Raw genomic sequence first — 26,353 nt, forward strand, 5'->3', positions numbered from 1 at the left:
ACCTCCTTAGTATGGAGGAACAGTACTGAACATCTTTAATTTACCATCTCAATTAAATCCAAATATTAAGGTCACTCTTTAGACTCTCAGACACATTATTAAATCTTATCCACTTATCATTACTATTGTTGCTGTTATTAAATCTTTATAGGTATCTCTGGAGACCTCTTGAATGCTATTCAAGAACTAGAATTGTTTAAATTAACCATAAAAAACAATTTTCAATAGATTTATTTTACTTAGCCAACATTTATTAATTGCCTACTGTGTGCCAGGCACGATTAGATCTTCCCAGCTGCTCCAAGAGGTGGGGGTCGTTGTTCTCGCTTGAAGCCTGAGAAAATTAAGATACAGAGAATGTGACTGGGCAAAGTCACAAGCAGTGATTGCCACTTAGGTACCTTGGATACAACAGTCACATTCTCTTCCACTCTGCTCTTCTGAACATGCTTCCATTTGCGATTTCCTTGGAGTTATCAGCAACCTCGTGCATAAATGACATCTTTATAAGCATCAAGAAAAAAGAAGCCATATGCCAGGGATAGCAAACTCAAGTGTCTACTGGACCCAGACAGATGCTGTTAATTAGTGAACAGGCCTGATAGAAGGACAAACTGGGAGTCACAGGGACTGTGGTCAATTGGGGAGCACATGCCCCTTCCAATGAGAGCAGCTCCCTCTTACCCCCATATCACTGCCACTGCTAGAAATGTGACCTGCGTGATCAGACATTCTGCTTTCTCAAGGAAGTGAGAAATCCACATTTCCATGTGAGCTCCCTCAAGTTTTGAGTTTGCAACAAAACTCAAATACTCTTAAAAGTACTGTGCGTGGCAACACCATGCAAACCTAACAAAATGGGTGTGTGGGCAGAATCCAGCCTACAGGCTGCCAATTTCTGACCTTAACTGTACAGATCATTGACGCATTATTTATGATCTGGAAGAACTTTAAACAATTTTAATGTCCAGTGATGTAGGCTGGCTCAGATATCTGTGGTGCAGCCATCTGATTGAATTTTTACAGCCTTTAACAGCCAGCAGTATGAAGACCATGTAGCATACTAAAAAAATGCTTAGGATAAACAGCAGGGTAGCATGATTCTGCTGTGACATTAAATTCAAAAGGCAAACTACAAAATGATACCCAGTCAAGTGTTTTAAATGTTGAACTGGGGGACGATTACAAAAGTGAACACATGTGAAAAATCATCAAGCTATACAGACACAGATATACTTTGCAGCATGGATATCATACCTCAATAAAAAAAATTAATGATGCCTGGGCTATGATCACTATTCTGTAAATTTTTGCATGAAAATGGACAAGAATTTCAAGGAAGCATGGGCAAAGAAAACAATTTGATTGTGTTGGTTGCGGGATAATGGAAGACTCTTTCTGCCTTTTCCTCCATATGGATTTCTATTACTGTTACTGTAACATGGTATTGGGGGAAGATGTCTCAAAATATCGTATATAAGAGGGGCGCCTGGGTGGCTCATTCGGTTAAGCATCTGACTTCGGCTCAGGTCATGATCTCATAGTATGTGAGTTCGAGCCCCGCATTGGGCTCTGTGCTGACAGCTCAGAGCCTGGAGCCTGCTTCAGATTCTGTGTCTCCTTCTCTTTCTGTCCCTCCCCCACTTGTGCTCTGTCTCTCTCTGTTTCTCAAAAATAAATAAATGTAAATATATATATATGTGTATATATATATATATATATATATATATATATATATATATAGTATATAATAAATCAGTAGTTACCATCCCATTTCAATGCAGATTGAAATCCCAAAGAGAAGAACACTATTTACTGTTTGATTTGGGCCACTTTCCACCCCTTCCCAACTAGAGATAGTGAGATCCCCACCTGCTGCCTCAGCACCATCCCTGAACAGGTCAGGTGGGACACTGGAAGCCCCAGCCCTACAAGGTAACGAAGAGACATGATGTTGTCAGCTCACAGTCCCTGCTACTAAAAAGCTTCCAGCAAGTCAGAAGCACCTCTCTGCCCATTGAGCTACCACTGCCCCCACTGAATCATGCAGAATGATTTCTGCTGCAAATATTGAAAAATCCAACCAAATGGTTTAAATACCAGAGAAAGTTTATTATCTCATGTATCCAGAATTCTAGGCAGGGTGGGACTCAGAGGACCACAATCAGCAAGTCAGTGATGTCAGCAAGAGCTCAAGTTCTTTCTATATCCCTGTCTTCCCATGGCTGCCCCTCCACTCTGGTAGCAGCAATAGTCAGAGACACAAGTAGTCAGAGAGACAGCAGTCAGAGAGTAAGTTCTTTGTTCACATCCAGCAAAGGAGTGATATTTTCCTCTGCAGTTCTCTCTTTAAGAGGGAATTTGTTTTTTGCCCAAAAGCTCCTATTGGACATTTTATGTCTCAGAATCAGTCACGTTATTGTTTTAAAAGTAATCCCCAGAAAGGAGGAGGATGAAATTACCAAGAACAACTTGGACTAATCACCTAGATTGACACAGATGTGGGATGCCAACCCCAATGTCCTTGGTATCTCTTATCGATTTTTACCGTCTAAAAAATATCTTAAATGTGTCTGCCTCATTGGTTTCCAAGTTACCATAATCTCATGGTTGGGCTATATAAAAAGCCTCCTAACTAATCAATCTACAAAGTGCTGGGGATTACACACTCAGTTCAATCAAGAAGCCAAAGCACTAAGTCAATCTGCCTAATAAAATGTAGGAAGCAGGGGGTCAGGGCAGAGAAAAAAAATGAGCTAGAAATGGAAGGAAACTTTATTCTGGTGTTGAACTTTGCTTCTTTGCATGTGACATGGTACCAACATTAGACCTTGTGGCACCTTAGGTTATAATGTGATTCCAGGACTAAATGTCCTTAGTAATCAGTAAGTTTTTCCTGGAAATGCCAAGTTTAAATCTCAGAAAGAATCAACTACCAAGGCCAAAAAAAAAAAAAAAAAAAAGCACTAGTCATTCATCCAATACATTTTTGAGTACTTATTCTATCCAAGGCAATGTGCTTGACACTGGAGATACAAAGGTGAATAAGACCAACAGTCTAATCTCTTAGAGCTAACAGTATATCAGGAAAGACAGTCATTAAACAACTAATTACAGACTAATTATTTAATTGCAGTTTTGACAATGCTATTAATAGAGAAATATAGGCAATTGAAACCATATAATGATTTGAGGTGGGAGGCATGAAATCAGAAGATGCTTCCCCAAAGAAATGACATTTAAACTGGGTGGACTTTAGCCAGAGAAACAGTAAGGGACAAGTATTCAAGGCAGAGAAAACTGTTGTGTACAAAGACTCTAAGACAGAATGAAACAAGGAAAGATGAAAAAGGAGTGGGTCCAGAATAAAGAGAAGAGCAGTACAAGATGAACTGGGAGAGGTAGGGGTTTGTAAGGAAGGGCAGACCAGCAGAGTGCAAACCTCTTTTGCACTAGAGGTTTAAGAAAGTGATATGATCAGGGGTGCCTGGGTGGCTCAGTCAGTTAAGCATCCGACTTCAGCTCAGGTAACATCGTGGTTCGTGGGTTTGAGCCCCGCCTCAGGCTCTGGGCCGACAGCTCAGAGCCTGGAGCCTGCTTTGAATTCTGTGTCTTCCTCTCTCTCTCTCTGCCCTTCTTCCACTCATGCCACCCATGCTCTGTCTCTGTCTCTCTCAAAACTAAATAAAAAACATTAAAAATTAAAAAAATAAAATGATATGATCAGAAGCCAGAAGATGACACCACAAACAACTGGGAAGAGACCATTAAAAACATAATAAATAAGCTGTTTCCAGAATTCTGGGAGAAAGAGGACACTCCTACTAGTGGATGGGGCTCTGAATAATCTGGCTTGTCTGCATCCAATTCACTCTCTTTTTCAGCTGTCACACTGCAGCCACCATACAGCCACAGATGTCAGTGAATGACATAGTGTTCCCTTTCCAGTGCCCTTAGGGGTGATGTGCCCATGTGTAGCCTGGAAGATATTCCTAGATATCTGTGATATGGGTCTCGCCGCCTGCCCTGGCCTTGTAGTCAGCCTCCTTCCTACCCCAAGATTTTGCATTCCAAACGGGAACACTATTTCTCCAGTCACTGGGCTGTGCAGAGGGGTTAATTTGCCTGTTAATTTTCCACATGAGATAATACGCACAATGAAGCACAAGTGAGAAGCAGGACATCGACACTGTCTCCAGCTGAGAAATCAATTCATACTTTAAATTACTCTGGGTAACCCCAGTCACCACTGGGTTCCTACTTCCATCTATCCTGATTTGTATAAAGTTGTCTTCCTGGAGCATGAAGACCCCAAGAGGACCCTGAGCAGTTTCGCCTCTGCACCCCAGTGGCTCACTAATGGCCCAGGGAGGAGGAGAGGCAGGATTGACGGCAGGGCATCCCCAGGGCATGCAGGCAGCACGCACTCCATAGCAGAGGTGGTGGGGCCTGCTGGGCCTGTACTCAGTGTCAGCAACAGCGTCAGCCAGCTTGAGGTCTGGCCAGCTAACACCTGGGGTTCAGAGGCCACTCACCTCTCCTTACCACCTGGTATCTCAGCTGATTAATTGCCTGGATCATTCATCCATTTCACAAATATATACATGGGTGTCAGATACTCTGCTTGGTTTAGAGGAGAGAAAAAGATTGAAAAGATCCCCTTGTACCTTAACACAGGAGATCAGAAAAAAATCAAGCAGGCTGGGTGTCAGTCCCAGCTTTTCCATTTAAGAGCTACGTGACCACAGGCCAGCTCTATAACCTCTCTGCAGTTTAGGTGCCTCACCTGTGAAATGGAGACAAGATCTAGTTCCCAAAGTGGTCACAAGGGTCCATGTATATAAATAAAGTTTCCATGCACTTGCTTGTCACTGCATCACACAAAATAGGCTGCATAGATCACCAGATGTAGAGATTATAAAAATAAGCCATGTGAAAAGGCTACATATTGTATAAGTCCATTTATATGGAATATCTAGAATATGTCAATTCAGAGAGACAGAAAGCAGACCAATGGTTGCCAGGGGCTGGGAAAGGTGGCAGGGCGGGGGGCGGGGGGGGGGGTGTGGGTGCGGTGTGGATAGGAAGCAACTAGAATGGGTACAGGCTTTCTTTTGGGGGTGATGAAAATGTTCTGGAGTCAGATCATTGTGATGGTTGTACAACTCTCTGAGTATGTGAAAAACCACTGAATTGTATACTTTAAAGGTATGGAGTTTATGGTATATGAATTATGTTATTTAAATGTATAGGGGTGTGTGTGTGTGTACGTGCATGTGTATGCCATGTTGCATATATAAAATCTGCTTTGGATGTATCTCAGGAGGAAATCCATGCAATATGAATCAAGATGATGTAGATGGATTCAAACATGAGTCCAGAGCCAGAGTTTCAAGAATAAGCAACGGGGCTTGCAGGTACAAATATGCAATCATGATGCGTCTCACAGAGGCAGCCCATCTCAGATTGGACCAGCCACAGTTCAAGTGTCGGTAGCCTCCTGTGGCTAATGGCTATGCTTCTGAATAGCACAGGTTCAGAAGGCAGACTGAAAAGGAAAGAAGGAAGGAAAGACAGACGCATCAATTGAAACCTCCTTCGAGCTGGCCATGCATTCCAGTACCACCTTATTCCACTTCACGAAGCCCTGCAAGGGAGACAGCACTAGCTCCACTTTGACATTGGAGTAAATCAGGGCTGAAAGAGGTTAAGCAAGCTTATGAAAGGGGAGGTGGTTGTTGTTAAGTAAGGAGAGAAGACACCTGAAGAGAGGAAACAGCTAAGATTAACAAAAAAAGAGGAAAACCATGACGGGCAAAGGAAGGTCCCAGAGGATATATGCGGAAGGCCACTTGAAAAGGACAGAATCCCACAAGACAGTTGTGTTTTATGTGTCAGGCAGGTGTGGAATTAGCTTCCCTTGTAGAATTCTCTAACGCCAGAACCATAAGAGCGGATAGAAGGCCATTCCATTATCAGCTGGGGTCAACTTGAATGTGAGCATCGACAGAAATGTGTCTCTGCTCACCCGAAGTTGAGATGTCAGCCGCACGGGTTTGCAGTCATGCCAGGAAGCAGCCCGTGCCCATGCTGCTCACTCGGCATCTCCTGGCTGCCTTCCCCCCTGACCATACCGATGCCCCCACCCCACACCCCAACAGCAACAGCAGCCCTGACCTCTGTCTCTGACCCTTGCCCCCTCCAATCACTCTCTTTCCCCTTGCCTCTGTGTCACCTGGTTCCTTTTCTCTACAAACCCTTATTTCCAAGCCTCTTTCCTCTCTGTCTTCATAAATAATCCAGGACAGGCACTTCCAGCAGTGTCTCGTTCATACGCATAATTAAAGTGGCCCTCTCCGAGATAAGTCTCCTCCCTAAGTCATTGGTCAGATAAGGAAACTGAGGAAAAGGAGGACAGAGCACCCACGCCTCCTGCAGCATTTCCCCTTCAGACACCAAGCACACACCAACTTCTTCACATGTGTTTTTACAACCTGAGGAATAGGAAGGAGGGAATACAGCCAAATTCCAGTTCAGCTTCCAGCTCACAATACACTCCAACCAGCAGTAAGTTAGGCAGCTTGATATGGTGAAAAAGCCCCGGCTTTCACGTATCTGGACTTGAGTTTGTGTCCTGACTGCAACTTCTTAGCCATGTGGCTTTGGATGAGTTCATGAACACCCTTCTCCCAACCCCCCAAAGCTTGATTGCCTCAAGTTTTAAAGTTAAAAATCCTTCAATTTTTTTTATTGTTTTTTAATGTTTATTTATTTTTGAGAGAGAGCATGAGCAGGGGATGGGGGGAAAGAGGGCGGGGACAGAGGATCCCAAAGGGGCTCCCCGCTGACAGCAGCAAGCCCCATGCGGGGCTCAAACTCAGGAACCGCACAATCATGACCTGAGCTGAAGTCGGACACTCAACTGACTGAGCCACCCAGGTGCCCGAACAGTTAAAGATCTTTTTTTTTTTTTTTAAGTTTATTTATTTCTTTTGAGAGAGAGAGAGAGAGCATGAGTGGGGTAGGGGTAGAGAGAAACGGAGAGAGAATTCCAAGCAGGCTCTGTGCTGTCGGCTCAGAGCCCAACATAGGGCTGGAACTCATGAACCATGAGATCATGACCAGAGCCTACATCAAGAGTTGGACACTTAACCAACTGAGCCACCCAGGTGCCTCGAAAACTCTTTTAAATGGAGAGAGCGAAAAAATCTGGCTTTCCCAGTTGCACTAACAGTTAAAACACAGAAGGTGCCTGAAAGGACCAGTTCTCCAGCTTCTTGTGGCTGTTACTTTCCTTCATTCCTTCCTTCTCTCAATGAAGAACATCAGGCTCACTCTGCAGCCCAGCACAGACACAGGGTTATAGTCCACAGGACTCACCACCCAGCACACCACCCTGTGCTCACCTCACAGGTCAAAGTCTGTCCTGCTTATTCAGAGAAACACCCAGGCTGAACCAAAGTGATGCCACCTATTTCCCTGATCTTGCATCTTCTGTTCAGAGGTCCAAAAGAAAGCCAAAAAGTCCAACCCCCATTCTGACTGTGCAGACAGGGTGGCCTCCTGAGATTTCCTCTGTTAATGATGCCTCAGTTACTTTTGCAGCTCCAGCATTAAAACCCCGATTGCATCAAAGCCCCGATGAGTCACACATGAGAATCCTCCCTGGGGGAAATGTCAGGAAAAGGACAGGGTGGAGGAAGTTGAGGGTACAATGATTTTGTGGTTCAGCAAACCCAAACACTCAGTTCTTTTTGTACTCAGCACCTAAAGTAGTGCCAAGAACACAGATAGCTCTCAAAAAAAAAAAAAAAAAAAAGTTTAAAAATAAATAAATAAATAAATGGAACAGGATATTAAAAAACAGAGAGATGTGACAGAGTATAGAATGTTCAAGAGATTGCACACAATTTGGTTTTGCAAAAATGTGTAAGAGAGATAGTGGGGTCCAACCAACAAAGTTCAGGCAAGCTCTGTGTACCCAAATGAAGGCAGATCCAGAGTAAGGTCTGCCACCCCCACCAGAAATCCTCCCTCCTTTGACAAGGTCTACACCCAAATCCTCCAATTCACCCATGCCCTGCTACAGCTAGCTTTTCTTTCCCTTCTATTGCTCATCATTTGCCTTCATGGAATATGTCATCGTAAGATTTGTGCAGCTTTATTCATAGTAGCCAAAAGCAGGAAACAGCACAATTGTCCATAGATGGATGAATGTATAAACAAACTGTGGTATACCCATGCAATGGGATACTACTCAAAAATAATAAAAGGGGTGCCTGGGTGGCTCAGTCGGTTAAGCATCCAACTCTTGATTTCAGCTCAGGTCATGATCTCACAGTTTGTGAGTTCCAGTCCCATGTCAGGCTCTGCGCTGGCAGTGTGCAGTCTGCTTAGGATCCTCTCTCTCCCTCTCTCTGCCCCTCCCACTCGTGCTGTCTCTGTGTCTCTCAAAATAAACAAATAAAAACTTAAAATATTAATAATAAAAGAATAAACTGATATACAAAAAAACATGAATGAATCTCAAAAACAGTACACTGAAGGATGGAAGCTAGAGAACAATGAAATAATCATCAAAGTGCTGAGATAAATTAACTGCCAGCCCAGATTCCATACACAGCAAAGTATCTCCCAAAACTACAAGCAGAATTACGTATTTTTAAACTAATAAAAATTGATTAATTTGTCAGAAATCTTAATGAAAAGTTTTAATATTTTGAACTAAATGATAACAAAAACCTGAAATAGCAAACCCTGTAGGATACAGCTAAAATTATGCTTAGAGAGAAATTATACCCTTAAAACAGATATATTAAAAAAAGAAGAAAATTTGATTAATCTAAGCATCCATCTCAAGAGTTAAGAAAAAACAAATATCTCAAGAGGAAGAAAATAGTATGATGGTAAATGAAGAAATAAACATGCAATAGAAAAGATCAACGAAGTCAAAATTTGGTTCTTTCAAGACTAACAAAATTCATAAATCCCCATCAAACTGATCAAGAAATAAAAACAGAAAAACAAATAACAAAGCATAAATAAATGTAACACCACTACAGATCCTGTAGCCATTAAAAAGATAACTACCAAAATGAAGTAGATCATCTAAATAGTTCTATAACAATTAAAGAAAATGAATTGGTAATTTTAAAATTCTCTGAAAATAAACCTCCAGGCCCAGATGGTTTCACTGAAGAATTCTACCAAAAATATCTATCTATCTATCTATCTATCTATCTATCTATCTATCTATCTACCTATTTTTGAGACAGGGACAGAGAGAACGAGCATGCAAGCGCAAACAAGCAGGGTAGGGACAGATAGAGAAGGAGAACAGAATCCAAAGCAGGCTCCAAACTCTGAGCTGTTAACACAGAGCCCGCCACAGGGCTTGAACTCATGAACTGTGAGATGAGATCGTGACCTGAACCAAAGTCAGATGCTTAACCGACTGAGCCACGCAGGCACCCCATATTTGAAAAAACTTTAACACCAATTTCACATAATACCTTCTAAGTAATAGAAGAGGAGGGGATACTTTCCAACTCTTTTAAGAAGCCAAGATCATCCTGATATCAAAATTAGACAAAGACAGTGCAAAAAAAGAAAACTATAAGCCAATATCTTTCATAAATACAGATGTAAATATTATTACTAAGAGAATACTAGGAAATAAATTCAGCAATATATAAAAAAAAGTAGACACCATGACCAAGTAGAGTTTATTCTAGGAATGCAAAGCTGGTCAATATGTAAAAATTAGTCAATGTAATCCACCATATTTATAGGAGACCAAAGAAGAAAAAATCACATGATCATAATTGAAAGTCTGTAACAAAATTCATCACTATTTATGATACAAGCTCTCAAAAACAAACAAACAAACAAACAAACAAACAAAACAACTTTAGGAATGGAGAATTTCCTAAACTTAATAAAGAACATCTACAAAAACCTACTATACCATTTCTACTAGATGGTAAAAGACTGAATGCTTTCTCCCTAAGATTGGGAGGAAGGCAAGGGAAAAAAAAAACAACTTTATTGAGTTATAACTGACATACAAAAAGCTGTACATATTTAATGTATAAAAATTAATGAATTTGGGAATAAGTGTGTCCACCAATGAAACCATCACCACAACCTATGCCACAAATACATTCACCACCTTTCAAGGTTGCCTACTGTCCTCTTTATTTTTTGTATGATAAGAACACATAACCTAAAATCTACTCTCTTAGCAAATGTTTAATTATATAATACAGTTTTGTAAACTACTAGGTACCATCCTATACAAGAGAACCCTAGGTCTTAATCATTTTGTATAACTGCCACTTTGTGCCCCACACTAATACCTTCCTGTTTCCCCTGTCCTGAGTCCAAAGCAACTACCATTCTACATTCTGCTCCTGCGAGCTTGACTATTTTATTGCTCATATAAGTGGTATCACATAGTCTTTATCCTGTGTCCAGCTTATTTCACTTAGCATAAGGTCCTCTAGTTTCATGCACATTGTTGGCACATAGCAAGATTTCCTTCTCTGTAAGGCTGAAAAATATTCTATTGTATATTTTACCACATTTTCTTTATCCATTCATCCACTGATGGACATTTAGGTTGTGTTCATGTCTTGGCTATCATGAATAATTCTGCAATGAATATGGGAGTACAGATACCTCTTAAGATCTTGATTGCAATTCCTTTGGTGTTGGATTGCTAGATAACATGGTATTCTGTTTTTAAACTTTTGAGGAACCTCCATATTGTTTTGCAGTGGTAGCTGCACCAATTTACATTCCTACCAACAATGCACAATGGCTTCTTTTTCCCCACATCCTTGCAACACTTGTTACCTTTTGTTTTTGGTGATAGCCATCCTAACAGATATGAGGTGATATCTCATTGTGGTTTTGATTTGCATTCCCTTGATAGTAATGTTGAGCACCTTTTCATATACCTACTGGCCACTTGTATCTCTCCTTTAGGGAAATGTCTATTCAGTGTTTTTCCCCAGGCTTTTTAAAATTTTTTAATGCTTACTTATTTTTGAGAGACAGAGAGAACAAATAGAGGAGGGGCAGAGAGAGAAGGGGACAGAGCATTCAAAGCAGGCTCTGCGCTGACAGCTTAATGTGGGGCTCGAACTCAAACTGTGAGATCATGACCTGAGCCGAAGTCAGAGGCTTAACTGAGCCACTCAGGCGCTCCTCTTGTTTTTAAGCATGTTATTCATTTTTCCGCTGTTGAGTTGCAAAAGTTCTTTATATATTTTGTACATTAACCCCTTATAAGATATATGGTTTGCAAATATTTTCTCCCATTCCATAGATTACATTTTCATTTCATTGATTCTCAGTTCTGCAGAAGCTTTTTAGTTTGCTGTAATCCAACTTGTCTATATGTGTTTTTGCTGCCTGTGCTTCTGCTGTCAAAAACAAGAAATCATTGCTAAGGCCAATGTCAAGAAGCTTTTTCCCTATGTTTCCTTCTGGAAGTTTTATGGTTTCAGGCCTTACAAGTAAGTCTTTAACCCATTTTGAATTGATTTTTGTGTATGATGCCAGAAAAGGGTTCAATTTCATTCTTTGGCTTGTAAATATCCAATTTTCCCAAGACCATTTATTAAAGAGAATATCCCTTCTCTACTATGTATTATTGGCATCCTTATTGAAGATCAGTGGACTGCATATGTGTGGGTTCATTTCTATGCTCTCTATTCTGTTCCATTGGTCTATATGTCTATGCCAGTATCATACTGTTTAATTACTGTAGCTTTGTAATATATTTTAAAATCAAAAAGTATAATTCTTCCAGCTTTACTCTTCTAACTCAAAAGTAGTTTAGCTTTTCAGGGTCTTTCATAGTTCCATACTAATTTAGGACTGTTTTTTCTATTTCTGTAAAAAGTGTCATTGGCGTTTTGACAGGGATTGCATTGAATCTGTAGATCATGTTGGGTAATATAGACATTTTTACAATATTAATTCTTTTGATCCATAAACACAAGATGTCTCCCTACTCATTTGCATCCTCTTTAATTTCTTTCATCAATGCCGTATAGTTTTCAGTGTATGAGTCTTTCACCGCATTGGTTAAGTTTATTCCTAAGTATTTTATTCTTTTCCATGCTATTGTAAATGGAATTGTTTTCTTAATTTCTTTTTTTGGATAGTTCATTGTTAGTGTATTAAAAAACTGATTTTTTCTTTGTGCTTATTTATTAACCCTTTACTAGTCTATATAACATGCACTGCATAATACATGGCACTAGTAATTCAGTCTTTATTGCTATTAGACAGGTCAGGTTCTCTACAGGAAGAAAAGAGCAAGAATGGCAAAATTTAGGAAAACTCCTGTCACGTACACCCAGCAGGTTTTAACATATCAACCTGGCCCAGGGAGGAAGATGGGGAGCAGATCCACCCCTCCTCCTAGGATGCAGCATTGCCATGTTTTTTGTTTTTCCTTTGTTCCTGCAGCACATCCCAACCCACATGAGTCTCCATCTCCTGTCTATAAAATCCATGTTAAGCAACTACCGTCACTCTCCCCTGTGTCTGTAGCACTTATCTCTCCATCAGTGCCTATTTCCTGTTCTTGTATATGATACTGGACTTCAAATGCCTCACTCTGTTGATCTCCATTCCATCCCGCAAGTGTGTCTAACCCATTAGCTGGTTGGCCTATATCAGCTCATGCTTGTCTACATTCTGTGTGCCTCTACTCCATCTAGAAAACCAGTGTCTTCATTGACTTTCTCTCTAGCCTCTGTCTAAATGTGTGTGTTTCCTTACCCTGTGCCTACAGCCCACCTGTACCTCAAGTGTCTTCACCTACTGTGTCTCACTTGGTGGTCATTTACCTATTAGAAGACATCTTGGTTCCTTCCAGATTTTTGCCCGGAATATTTGTTTGTTAATAAATATGCTTTATATATGTTCTTAGTGGTTTTTATGTGGACATATGTTTTCACACCACACATTAGGTAAATACATAGGGGCCAATTGTCAAACCATATGATGCCACTATGCTCAGCTTCACAAGAATCTGGCAAGATGTCTTCTCAAGAGATTGTACCATTTGTATTCCCATTGTCAATGGATGATATTTCTTGTTGTACCACATCAAAAGGTAGAAATAATCTAAATGCCCATCAATAATACAACAGACAAATAAATTGCAGTGTATCCTACAATAGAATACAGCAATGACAATGAGTGAAATCCTGCTATATGCAACATCATTGTTGAATCTCATGACATAAAACTGAATGAAAGAAGCAAGGCACAAAGAATATTGGATGATTCTATTTATATAGTTAGGGAGCAAAAACAAGTTTAAGAATCTATGATATTAGGAGTGCCTGTGTGGCTCAGTCAGTTGAGTGTCTGACTTCGGCTCAGGTCATGATTTCGTGGTTCGTGAGTTCAAGCCCCGCGTCAGGCTCTGTGCTGACAGCTCAGGGCCTGGACCCTGCTTGGGATTCTGTGTCTCCCTCTCTCTCTGCTCCTCTCCTGCTCACACTCTGTCTCTCTCTCAAAAATAAATAAAGATTAAAAAATTTTAAAAAAGAATATGATGTTAAATTCAAAGTTATATTTATCTTTAAGGAGAGTAGGAAGAATGACTGGAAGGTGGCATTGGGTGTCTTCAGGGGTGCTGCTAATGTTCTATTTCTTAATTTGGTTAGTGGTTACATGGGCATGTTCCCTTGGTTAAATTCCCTGAACTTACTTAAAATTTATGTGCTTTTTTTTTGTATGAAAGACCTTTCAACAAAAATTTTATTAAAAAGTTAAATTTGAAGTGGTGATGATGAGCAAATACTGGACACAAAAGAGAAACTTTTAGATATAGATTGCCCCAGGGAGGATGCCGGGAAATACCAACCATGCAGAGGGCCAGATGCCTGGAAATGAAGAACTGATCAAGAGTGAGTGCCAGGCCGGGGCGCCTGGGTGGCTCAGTCGGTCAAGCGTCCAACTTCGGCTCAGGTCATGATCTCGCAGTTTGTGACTTTGAGCCCTGCGTCAGGCTCTGTGCTGACAGCTTAGAGCCTGGAGCCTGCTTTAGGTTCTGTTTCTCTCTCTGTGCCCCCCCCTTGCTCACACTCTGTCTCTCTGTCTCTCTCAAAAATAAACACTAAAAAAAAAAAAAAAAAAAAAAAAAAAAAAAAAAAGAGTGAGTGCCAGGAACCAAGAGCAGGTGGAGCCAGGAAAGGCAAGATCCCAGACCAAGGAGAAGGGAAGTGAGAAGATCCCTGAAATACAGTGGCTGAAATATAAGAGCAGAAGCTGAAAAGTATTTTGAAATGAAGGCAGTAGCAGCCAGGTAAGCATTCAGGACAGGAATTTTGGAGCAATGAGATGATCTGAGTTTGTGACATGTTTTAACCATCTATCCCAGTCATTTTTTAAGTCTTGGTTCCCAACTAACACAGGTCACCTTGCAATCTTAGACTTTGGAACTTAACTTCTCTCTGACAATTCCCAAAGGATTTCAGTGGAGGAGGGGGAAGGGAATTGTCACTCTGATATATACTAAATATTCAAAACCAGCCTTTCCCCGTCTCTCCTTGGTCTTTGAAAACCCAAGAATGTTTACAATACAATAATGAAATAAAAATAAAGTCATTCATCAAGAACCCTGTATTTATTTTCTTTATGTCTGAAGGTTGTTAAATCCTAATTATCCTGAACTATTTTCATACTGCTGAGCAGCCTCCACTTATGAAGTCAGTAATTAATATTCAATTTGCCTAGAGCTTTCAGATTTGCATGTTAATTATTGATTTCTTAATCACCAGGATGGGTATTTGAAAGCTTTAGAGAACACTGACATTTCAGTAAATGTTACAGAGTGATCATCTCTGTAGATTGGGGTTTTTAAGAAAATATTTTGCAATCTTTTATTTTCAGATTTCCTCTCCACCTGCAGCTCTGATTCTTTCCCAAAGGCATCTGCTCAAGCTTTGCACTACTGTTATTGATAGAATCATGAGTATAAATCAGGAAAGGGGTAATGTCATGGTCCCAGCTTGATCATCCTTCTACCAAGTGTCATCTCTCCAGGAGGGGCAGAGTGAGGAACATTAGCAACACAAACAGAGTAGAGAAAGATAAAGCTGGAACTAATTTCGCTGGACATTGGGGGAGTAACCTGGCCATAGTGGTTGGTCTAGTTGATATATCTGGATTACCTAAAGCATAGAACTCAAAGAGACTGTAGTTGGGGAATTTAGAAAATTGAAATGAGGGAATTCTGATGGTAGATGACACTCAACACACAGGTAGCAGCAGCATCAAGTTGTGGCCAATCAGATCTTTCAGAGCAGGACCCCAGCCAATTACAGGAGGACTCAAGAAAAAGGTCTATCAACTCCTCAGGAAAAAGAAACTGACAAGAACTAAAGATGTTTTCATTACTTTTTCTGACTGGACTCGTGCTCAACAGAGCTCCAGACTGAGTTGGAAGCCTCAGTGTCTTCTGACCATGGTCTTTCCATGGCTGGAATCAGAGAAGCAACACACACATATACATACACAAGGGCTCATCCATACGCAGAAGCTCATGCAGTATTTCATGAGTGAGAGTTCTGGAAAAAAAAAATGCCAATATGCCAAGTCCATCCAGGCCATGCCTGAAGCAATCAGAAGAAGACTAGCTGAGAGCCAAGAGAAGACATGCTTGGTCAAATGCTGAAAGAAATGGGGTGGAAGGAAAAGACACTGCAGGGATATAAGAGGTTGGACTACAAACAGGCAAAAGATAGAGGATGTGGGGATATGGAGTGGGGCAGTTTAGAAACAAATCTTGAAAATACAACTGCTAAATCCCTTCACTTGCTACTTGCCACCCAACTGCCCAGACAGTGAAAAGGTCTATAAACTAAAGGCTCTCATTAGACAAGTATTAAGAGGGCTGGGATAGGAAATGCTATGGCGTAGATGCTCACCAGCAAACAATCTCCCTGGAATAGCAGCTCTGCAATAGGTAACTAATAAGCTCCATCCAGAGTGGGGAATACATTACAAGTTTCATTCCTGCTGTCAGGACTGGCTAATAAATTGCAGTGAGCCTAAGGCCACAGAAGGATGAAAGGAACGAGGCTTGACAGAAGGCTACTACAGAAATCCAGGCTCCCAATTTATGCTGACCACCACATTGATTCTACTTAGTATGTTGATCCAAACATGGTATTTCCCAGCAAGAAATTTAACCAATAGAATAGCATATAAATATCAATAGCCTGTATATCTTTAAGTACCCAAAAGTACCCTAATGTGGTTTTCAGTAGAATGGCTGACCGTGCTCAACCATACAAGAGCAATGGATTTGGAAAACTCAATGACAGCCAGTATCTTAAATTCCCTAGGATGGTAAACATGAGTTCACTTTTTAAGCAACTCTTATGCAACATTTAAACTGGGGGCATCATGCTTGCAATTATCCCGAGGTATTAAGAAATGCAAGAGTAAGCCAGATGTTTGGCCCTGTGTACATTCATCATCATCTTGTTATTCTATTCTCTTCTTTTCCTGAAACATTTTGCACCACACTGAGCTCTAAGCCTGGCTTCAAAGTGGTCCAACATAACTGAGATAGCAGTCACTTTAAAATGGCTCACCCAATGCTCCATCCTGACCCTTTTCTCACTTACCTGCTCCAGTAGATTCTATTAATAGCTCCAATTCTTCATCCTCCCTGGACCCATTCCCTTTCATTGTGACATTTCAATTCCTCCCACTAAAAAGTCAAAAAATATTCCCAGCCCACCTCCACTCGGTCCCCAACTTGGATTCTGTCATGTGACTTGCTTTATCAAAGTGAATGTGAGTAGGCATGAGAGAACAAATGTTTGAAAAGTGCTTTTTCTGGTCCTAAGAGGCATCTTCTGGATCTTCTGGATCTCTGACATGCTCTCAGCCTACTCCCACCTCCATCTTAGAACGATAAGAAAATACAATTGCTCCCCCACATTTCTTGGGGCAGCAGGAACTCAGCAGGGTTGTCTAAGGTCCTCTCTGCCCTTAATACCCGTATTTGAGCTTCCTATTCCCACCCCATGGCATCATGGGAGTTACTAAAAACTGTCGTCTCCTAGCATTCCATTAATTCTTAGAACACCCATACCTTCTAGAGATTATTGTCCCTTCATACTCAACTTGGAGCTAACCCTGAGGAGCTTTTCCCAATGACCCTCACCTGCACACATTCTCTTCCTTCATTCCCAACTTTTCTCTCTCTTCAGGTAGAGAGATTTTTCTTTTTTCTTTTTTCTTTTTTTCTATTAGTAGAAATAGGAAGAAAGGTAACAGGCTAGTCAAGTATTCTTCCAATCCAATTTCTCTTCTTGGTGAGGGATGCTTTTTAAGTTGTTTTTTTTTTTAATTCGTTAGTTAACATACAGTGTTATATTAGTTTCAGGTGTACAATATAGTAATTCAGCACTTCCATACAACACCTGGTGCCCATCACAAGTGCACACCTTAATCCCCATCACCTGTTTCACCCATCCCCCTACCCACTTCCCCTCTGGCAACCATTAGTTTTTTTCTCTATAATTAAGGGTACCTGGGTGGCTCAGTCAGTTAAGCCTCCGACTTCAGCTCCAGTCATGTGGTTCAGGAATTCCACATTGGGTTCTCTGCTGTCAGCACGGAGCCTGCTTCAGACTCTCTCTCGCGCGCGCGCGCTCTTGCTCTCACTCTCGCTCTCTCTTACTGTCCTTCCCCTGCTTGTGTGCACGTGTGTGCACTCTCTCACTCAAGAATAAACATTTTTTTAAAAAATAGTCTGTTTCTTGATTGCTCTCTGCCTCTCTCTCTCCTTTTCCCCCTGCTCATTTGTTTCTTAAATTCCACATATAAGTGAAAACATATATTTGTCTTTTGCTGACTGGCTCTGACTTAGCATTATACTCTCCAGCTCCACCTATGTCATTTTCATTTTTTATGGTTGAATTATATTCCGGTGTGTGTGTGTGTGTGTGTGTGTGTGTGTGTGTACACATACATACATACCACAACTTCTTTATCCATTCATCATTCGATGGATATTTGGGCTGCTTTCTTAGTTTGGCAATTGTAAATAATGCTGCTAGAAACAGGAATGCATGTATCCCTTTGAATTAGTCTTTTTGTATTCTTTGGATAAATACCCAGAAGTGAGATTGCTAGATTATAGGGTAGTTCTATTTTTAACTTTTTGAGGACCCTCCATTCTATCTTCCACACTGGCTGCACCAGTTTGCATTCCCACCAGAAGTGCATGAGAGTTCCTTTTGCTTCACACCCTCAACAACACCTATTGTTTCTTGTGTTGTTGATTTTAGCCATTCTGACATGTGCAAGTGATATCTTATTGTAGTTTTGGTTTACATTCACTTGATAGTAAGTGATGATGAACATTTTTTCATGTGTCTGTTGGCCATCTGGATGTCTTCTTTGGAGAACTGTTTGTTCGTGTATTCTGCCCATTTTGTTATTGTTATTTGGTTTTGGGGTGTTGAGTTGTATAAGTTCTTTATATATTTTGGTTACTAATCCTTTATCAGATTTGGCATTTGCAAATATCTTCCCCCACTCTGTAGATTGCTTTTTAGTTTTGTTTATTATTTCCTTTGCTGTGCAGAAGTCTTTTATTTTGATATAATCTGAATAGTTAATGTTTGCTAATGTTTCCTTTGCCTCAGGAGACATATCTAGAAAAAGGTTGCTATGGCTGATGTCAAAGAGGTTTACTGCCTGTGTTCTCTCCTAGGATTTTTATGGTTTCAGGTCTCACATTTAGGTCCTTAATCCACTTAGAATTTATTTTTGTTTATGGCATAAGAAAGTGATCCAGTTTCTTTCTTTTGCATGTTGCTGTCTAATTTTCTCAACACCATGTGTTGAAGAGACTGTCTTTTTACCATTGCATACTCTTTCCTGCTTTGCCAAAGACCGATTGACCATATAGTTGTGGGTTTATTTCTGGGTTTTCCATTCTGTTCCATTGGTCTATGTGTCTGTTTTTGTGTCAGAACCATGCTGTTTGGATTACTACAGCTTTATACCATAACTTGAAGTCCCCATAACTTGAAGTTATACCATAACTTTGATGCCCCCAGCTTTGCTTTTCTTTTTCAAGATTGCTTTGGCTATTTGAGGTCTTTTGTGGTTCCATACAGATTTTATAATTATTTATTCTAGCTCTGTGAAAAATACTGGTGGTATTTTTGATAGGGATGTATTAAATGTGTAGATTGCTTTGGATAGCAGAGACATTTTAACGATATTTGTTCTTCCAATCCATGAGCGTGGAATGTTTTTCCATTTCTTTGTGCTACTTTCAATTTCTTTCATCAGTGTTTTACAGTTTTCAGAGTATAGGTCTTTTGACTCTTTTCCAAACCACCTTCTTATGTCAAGATAATTCATTGTGGGTTTTTTTCTTTCCATTTCAGCTATGGCCTCCTTTCCTTGAAGGCCAAGGTCTAGTCTGAATGCTGAGAAGGGCAACAGAACAAACAAGGGAATTGAGTAGGAACAGCAATAACTCCAGTAGAAATCAATCACTACCTCATTTGTTCATTTGTATAGCAAATAAATAAGTGCAAATCAGAGACAGGTTCAGGTGAATAGATAAGTCATCTGACGTGTCAAGCCAAAAACAGGAACTCAAGAGGAGTGTCAAGTCATGGACACAAAAGTAGGGTAAAGCTATTGGTAGAACTCCAAGCCATCGTAGATGTCAAGAAAAATAGCCAAGGAAGAGAATATCAATAGAAAGACCCATGTTGCGGCAGGAGTGTAGGACACACTGAAAGGCAACAGATTAGACTTCAGGAATATATAGTAGTGGTCAAAGAACATTTGAAAGTAATTGCAGTGTTGCTTATCCTAATCCAAATATCTTGACCATGAGGATCTCCCTGGCACAGCTGTTAGAATCTCCTAGTGATTTCCTACTGTTGGCCTTCACCCAATACCCTGACCATGAATTAAATCTCCAATGTGGTCACATGGCTCTAGTTGACATGGACTTATTTCTGCGCATCCATGAGTCTCAAAGCCCTAGAAGAAATATCTGGAGAGGAGGAAAAGGGAATCATTTGAGCAAGTACAGCCTTGAACACCAGAGACAAGATGTGGAAGAATAAACATCCTCCATCTAAAAATGGATGTGCAACACACTCTAAGACAAGTGTGAGGTGCTGTCTGGGTCAAGGATGATCATTACCTCTGCTGTCTGGACCACTGAAGACAGGATCCATGACCCCAATGCATCTTTTCCATCTTTGACATATATTATTCTATGAATTTTTGATGTTTCAATCTGTGTACTTTGGGGAGAATAGTGGTAATTACAAAAAAGTACTTTCCATTCTCCTGGGGGGTGTGATAGATGGCTAGTTTCCGAAAAGATCTGCAGCAGGGAGAAGCTGAGGGGGCTTACACTAGCTGTGAGCTGTTCTTACATGTACCACTTTCGAAAGGCAAACAAAATCCTTTCAAGATAGAAAACAGTGGGTTCGCCTCTTCCCCATTTTGGCAATTATACTTAGGCTGCTCTGTTTCATAAAGTTATGGGGCGGTTATTTGGGATTAAAGGAGCAATTGAATCTGTATCAAAAATAAGTTTGATATTCCTCGCCTCCCTGACAAATATGTTATTACTGCCTTCGCAAAGGGGCATTTACCTGTCTGTCAGAAATACACTGTGTTTTCATTTCCTGTGAAATCCTCTTTTACTTCTGAAGACATATCTGTGGAAGAAAGTGAACACTTCCGACAGACACTTCCCAAGGGAAAGCATGAGCCTTCACCCTGCCTGTGGGGTCCTGGCCCTTAAGCAGCACTATTTTGTTGATGAAATGCAGTCATGGCCCTGTGTGCTTTAAAAAACAGAACCCCTTGGATTTCATTCATTTCCAAGGTCTCTGCCACTGCCCTCATTGACATTCTACTTAAGAGATTCCTTTCCTGAACATTCTCCTTAGTTTTTCTCCTAGAAATAAGTCGTTTGCCTTTAAAGGGGGAAAGTGTTATAGCTCTGTGACTGTGGAGTCCCTACCTAATTAAAATCCTGGGATGTGGGCTCTCTCCTCTTTCTTAAATGTGCTCACAGTTAGCAACACACCATCCTCTGGGGTGAGTCATCCAGTTTCCAGGCTATCATCTCTTGCACATGATGAAAACCTTGAAAGTATGCGGTCAAGAGCAAGCTCTAATAGTAGTGGTAATACCTTTCTAGAGCTTTAGGTTTGTAGACCACTTTCACATTCCCTACCTCCTTGGAGCCTGTAAACATTCTTAGAAGGCTGATGTTTTCCCACTTCCCAGATCTGAAAGTGAAGGCCTGGTGAGGAGAAGGGTCTTGCTAAAGTCAAAGAACTCTATGGACAGTCTAACCCAGTCCTCCTGAGTACATATCCCAGGCTTCTTGCACTGCCAAATAAAAACCATCACCAGTTAGACCAAGAGTTATGGGACTGGGGCTTGGCACCAGGTGTATGTTGGGCATGCCCACAGTTTCCTGGGGACTCTAACAAGCAGGCAGGGCTGAGAATAGCTGCATTCCCCCATGCAACCCTCTTCCAGACCCCAGCTCTGTGCTCTGGAATGAGAACAGGTAATGACTTTTCATACAGGAAGAGGCTGGTGTGTGTGTGTGTGTGTGTGTGTGTGTGTGTGTGTGTGTGTATGGTGTTGGAATGGAGGATGCTGCAAATGCACAACAAATTTTGCTTAATTACTTGATCAATTAATGAATGGGCCAGCAGCCCAAAACAAGAGGTGGTAAGAGCAGCAAGTCTCTGCAAAAGAGCGGCATCAGTACCACCAGCCACCTGGGGTCCACTGGAATGGAAAAAATGGCTCATGCCTGTAGCCCATGCCCAGTCCTGCCTAGAAGCAGGGGCTGATCCAGACACTGGGAGAGAAAGAGTTTGGTGGTAGAGTGAGATGTGCAGTAATAAAACCTGATAGAGTGCTGACAAGAATCCAGTCCCCTGGGATTCTAATTCTCACCACTGAGTCTTTCAAGATGGGCTCAACCTGGGATAATAGGGTTCCAACTGACCTGCAGAAAATCAAAGTATTCACTCCACCACAACTGCTGCCCCTAACGCATTTCAGAGAGGTTCCCAATTCTCACACATTCATATCACAAGGCAGTTCCCAGTTCCCAGCTCCCTCAGAGTCAACCAGGATGAGCTAAGATTCCTCCTCAGTATGGATCTGCAACAGACTGGGATTCTAGAAGAGCTCTCCCGGCTCTCCTCTGGGCACACTAGGATGGCATGCTGTTCTAACAGACAAAGGGCGCATTGTAAGAGGCCAGGCTGAGGTCCTACATGACACCAGAAAAGAGAAGCACTAAAGGTCCCTGGACTGAAAGACAAGCAGATGAGTCTGGTGCAAAGACTGATTCTAGCTGTAACCAGGCAGGCTCTGCATCACTAAGTGACAGGGCTACTGATTGTGGCACCAAATAAGTGAAGTCGAAACCACAAGGGCTGACAAATGAAAAGGTGCTCGACATCGGTAATCATTAGAGAAATGTAATTCAAAACTACAATGAGACACCACCTCACATCCATTAGAGTGACTACTATTTAAAGAGATAGGAAAAAATAAGTGTTGGTGGGGATGTAGAGAAAGTGGTACTCTTACAACTGTTGGTGGGAATGTAACATGGTGCTACCGCTATGGAAAACAGCCTGGTGGCACCTAAAACAAAATTAAGAAAAGAAATACCATACAATCCAGCAATCCCACCTCTGGGTATATACCCAAAAGAACTGAAAGCAAATTCTCAAAGAGATATTTATACACCCATATTCATCGTAGCGTCATTCACAATAGCCAAAATGTAGAAACAAGCCGAATGTCTATCAGCAGATGAAATAATAAACAAATGTGGCATATACACACACTGAAATATGACTCCACCTTAAAAAGGAGTAAAATTCTGATACATACTACAATATGAATGAACCTTGAGGACATTATGCTAAACCAATCACAAAAAAAGACAAATGTTGTATGATTCCTCTTCCATAAGGCACCTAGGATAGTCAAATTCATAAAACAGAAAGTAAATAGTGGTTGTCAGAAGTAGGAGGGGGGATAATCAAGAATTATTGTTTAAGGGATAAAGTTTCAGTTTTGCAAGATGAAAAGACATTCTGGAGATTGGTTGCACAACGATGTGAATGTAATTAACAGTACTGAACTATACACTTAAAGTGGTTAAGACAGTACATTTTATGTTATGTGCATTTTACCACAATTTTTTTAAAAATCAACTGAAATGGCTGAGAGTGTCACCAACCTACCAAAGCTACAGAAAGTAGACAACCAACACTTGCTCAAAGAGCAGATAGCTTTTTGTGAATAGCTCATTGCATAAGACAAACAACTGCCAGTTCAGAGTTTGAGGCGAGGTACTTCGCCTGGGCAGTTTCTTTTGGACATTGTTTCCCTGGAAAACCTCCAAGGCATTTGCACAGCACATTTCTGTGTCCATTCTTGCCAATCTATTGTACCATCTAGGGCTATCTGGGAAAGCCATGATACAAAGGCAACTGAAAAGAGTACTTAATCCTCTCCATCAGCCTTGTGGCCTTGGGCTATCTCTGTCACCAGAGTGACCACAGGAATTGGGGTTGCAGAGCAGAGAATACACAGATAAGAGAACTTTGACACTGTTAGTGTTGGAGACCACTGAGATTGCAGGGTATTGAGGCAGATGCTACCATTGCTACATATCAAGGAGATAAACTTTGGTGGCTTGAAAGAGTAACCTATAAGGAAAGTGGATAGTCAGGAAGAAAATGCCTCCTTGGTAAGGACTGCCATTCAGACTCATGACAGTGGGCAGCCAGTGGGATAAGTCATCACCCATCAGTCCCACTGAGCCCTAGGCAGGAGGATCCCTATAGAAACTAAGGAGGCTAAGTTCTCCTCTGCTCAGTCTTCCTGGGACACTCCCATAAGCAAGAGCCACTCCTTCCTGGAGTCTCCAGTGCTTCCAAATGTTCTAATTCAACTGCATCTGGTCTTGTCAGGCCCTCCCAGGTGCAGAGACAATAAGCATGAGATCTATACAAGTTTGCTGTCAGAATGAACCAGTAAAGGACACAGGTCCTGTTGGGAAGGGATGCGTCTTGGGAGTTTCTGCCCATCTACCACGAAGGAGATTATTCCAGCTGGACTCAGAGAAAGGCTGAAGGTCTATAATGCAATTTTTAAATAAGAATTCCCAGTGTGGGGGCACCTAGGTGGCTCAGTCGGTTGAGTGTCCGACTTCAGCTCAGGTCATGATCTCACACTCTGTGAGTTCAAGCCCCGCGTCGGGCTCTGTGCTGACAGCTCAGAGCCTGGAGCCTGCTTCAGATCCTGGGTCTCCCTCTCTCTGCCCCTCACCTGCTCATTCTCTGTCTCTCTCTGTCTCAAAAATAAATAGAAACATTTTTAAAAAATCAAAAGAATTCCCAGTGTGGCAATTGATTTATAAAGTGTGGCATCTCCAGCCCCACCACTGAAGCCTAAGGAAGAAACCGCTGAGCCATGCATGGCATAGGAAGTCTGCAGCTTCCCAAAGAACTATGTCCTCAGCCTTTCTTCCTTCCTTCTGCAATATTACTGGAGTAAGTATGTGGCACATGTGCTAGATGCTAGGAAACCAAGGGTGAAAAGTAGAGTAGGTCCTTGATGTCATGGAGCTTATATTCTAAGGTGGGAAACACATTTTCCCACTGAAGTATAACTGGATGTAGGACACTGATGCCCAACACCATGGCACAGGGGGCTCACAGTCCCCTTCACGTCTTTGACAAATAAAACTGAACCTGAGTACTGGGCCCTTTTATAAAAGGGTTATGGTAGGACCATGATCTGAGAAACATCAAGCATTCCTGGTAAGAAGACATGAAGATTCTACACCCTTTCCCAAGGGTCTAGCTTTCCAATACAGCATCCACGAGCACTTCCTAGGGAGGAAAGCTGAGTTTCTCATCCTGGTGCACAAAGAAGCTGGTCTTACAAGACCAATCACAATAAGGCCATATGTCACATTTGCTCAAAGCAATGACTTTTAGATTCAGACAGCTTGATTCCACCACTTACTAACTATATGAACCTGACCCTGTCTGTGCCTCAGCTTTACCATGTTTAAAATGAAAATAATAATCCCAACCTCCCAGAGTTTCTAAGTACATCAAAAGAGGTCTTATATTTAAAGGACTTGCACCAAACCTGGCATATGAGACTTGGCAAATTTTCGTGGCTTCCCCTCCTCCCCTGGGCTGCCTCTCCTTTCCCTCACCCCCTGACCTGGACTCCATATGGTCCTCCAGAGCACCCCATCTACGCTTTCTTCCCCTCCCAGGGTGGTTCCAGTTCTCCCAAACTCCTATTTTCTTTGTTTCTGTCCTCAGATAACCAGGAGGGCCTGAAGTATCCATCGGATCACAGGTCCGTGATGAGTCCCCACCACTTACCTGTAGACTCCACATCTAGGGAGGAATCACCTAGGGGAGCATTTGGGGGTGTGGAACCTGCCTAGGAAGGGAATATTAAGAATAAGCAGACATTCAGAACCCCCCAGAAAGAAGGTGGTCTGTCCTACAAGCACAACAGGATAGTCCCTTAGCTCTGAAGCAACAACTCAAAATCTTTCCACTGACAGGCCAAAGCGATCGATTTTCCCGGAATTTCCCCTCTCCCATCCTCTTTCTTCAAAGACAGCACTCGAGGGTAGATGAGCTGTACAGTAGTGCCTCCCAGTTTTATTGCAAATTAAACATGCACACATTATAAACAAACAATAGATGTCTCTAGAGTAAATATACAGCTTTCAGACCCCTCATAAATTCTTCAAGAGGAGCTCTTTGCAGTTTATAGCCTCAATACAATTTTGAGTGAGTTACAGCCCTGTGTGGGATGTCACGAAGGAGACTGCTCGTGAAGGGGGGTTTATATAAGACTCTCCACTCTCCCATGTTGCTGCAAACTTCTCCAGGGCTGGGGTGTGGTGGAGGTGCAGCCTCACACTGGGCCATCCTCACCTTCTCTCCATGCCTTATGATTTCTTATAAGACTCTCTTTCTCTAATAAGCTTAGAATTTGCCCCTGCTCACCAAATACCAGAATTCTGGGACCAGGGTATCCAGTCACCCAGTCCTACTTCCTTAAAGTCTTATGTAGGGGGACCAAGGCCCAGAAAGGTTGAGCAACTCACCATTAAACAGCAGAGCCAAGAGTAGAACACAGATCTTCTGACTCCCAGCCCAGTGCTCTCCCTAACACGCTGTGGGCTCCAGCCACCTGACATAAATAAAAGGGCTTTTAAGTGCTTGTA

At 41.6% G+C, this 26,353-nt stretch overlaps 1 protein-coding gene and 1 long non-coding RNA gene across 2 annotated transcripts in view; both read right to left on the minus strand.

Annotated features, from left to right (window-relative positions):
* Positions 1-26,353, minus strand: part of LOC123600471 — a 121,226-nt gene that overhangs the window by 56,298 nt on the left and 38,575 nt on the right. The gene's annotated exons all lie outside the window — the stretch shown is intronic.
* On the minus strand, positions 230-17,258 carry LOC123601381. The gene is made up of 2 exons (XR_006714070.1): positions 16,665-17,258; positions 230-334 (listed from the first exon to the last, which is right to left on the minus strand). It is a non-coding gene; the product is annotated as an uncharacterized LOC123601381 (long non-coding RNA).

This window comes from Leopardus geoffroyi, chromosome D1 (assembly GCF_018350155.1).
Source record: "Leopardus geoffroyi isolate Oge1 chromosome D1, O.geoffroyi_Oge1_pat1.0, whole genome shotgun sequence".
Lineage (NCBI taxonomy): Eukaryota > Metazoa > Chordata > Mammalia > Carnivora > Felidae > Leopardus > Leopardus geoffroyi.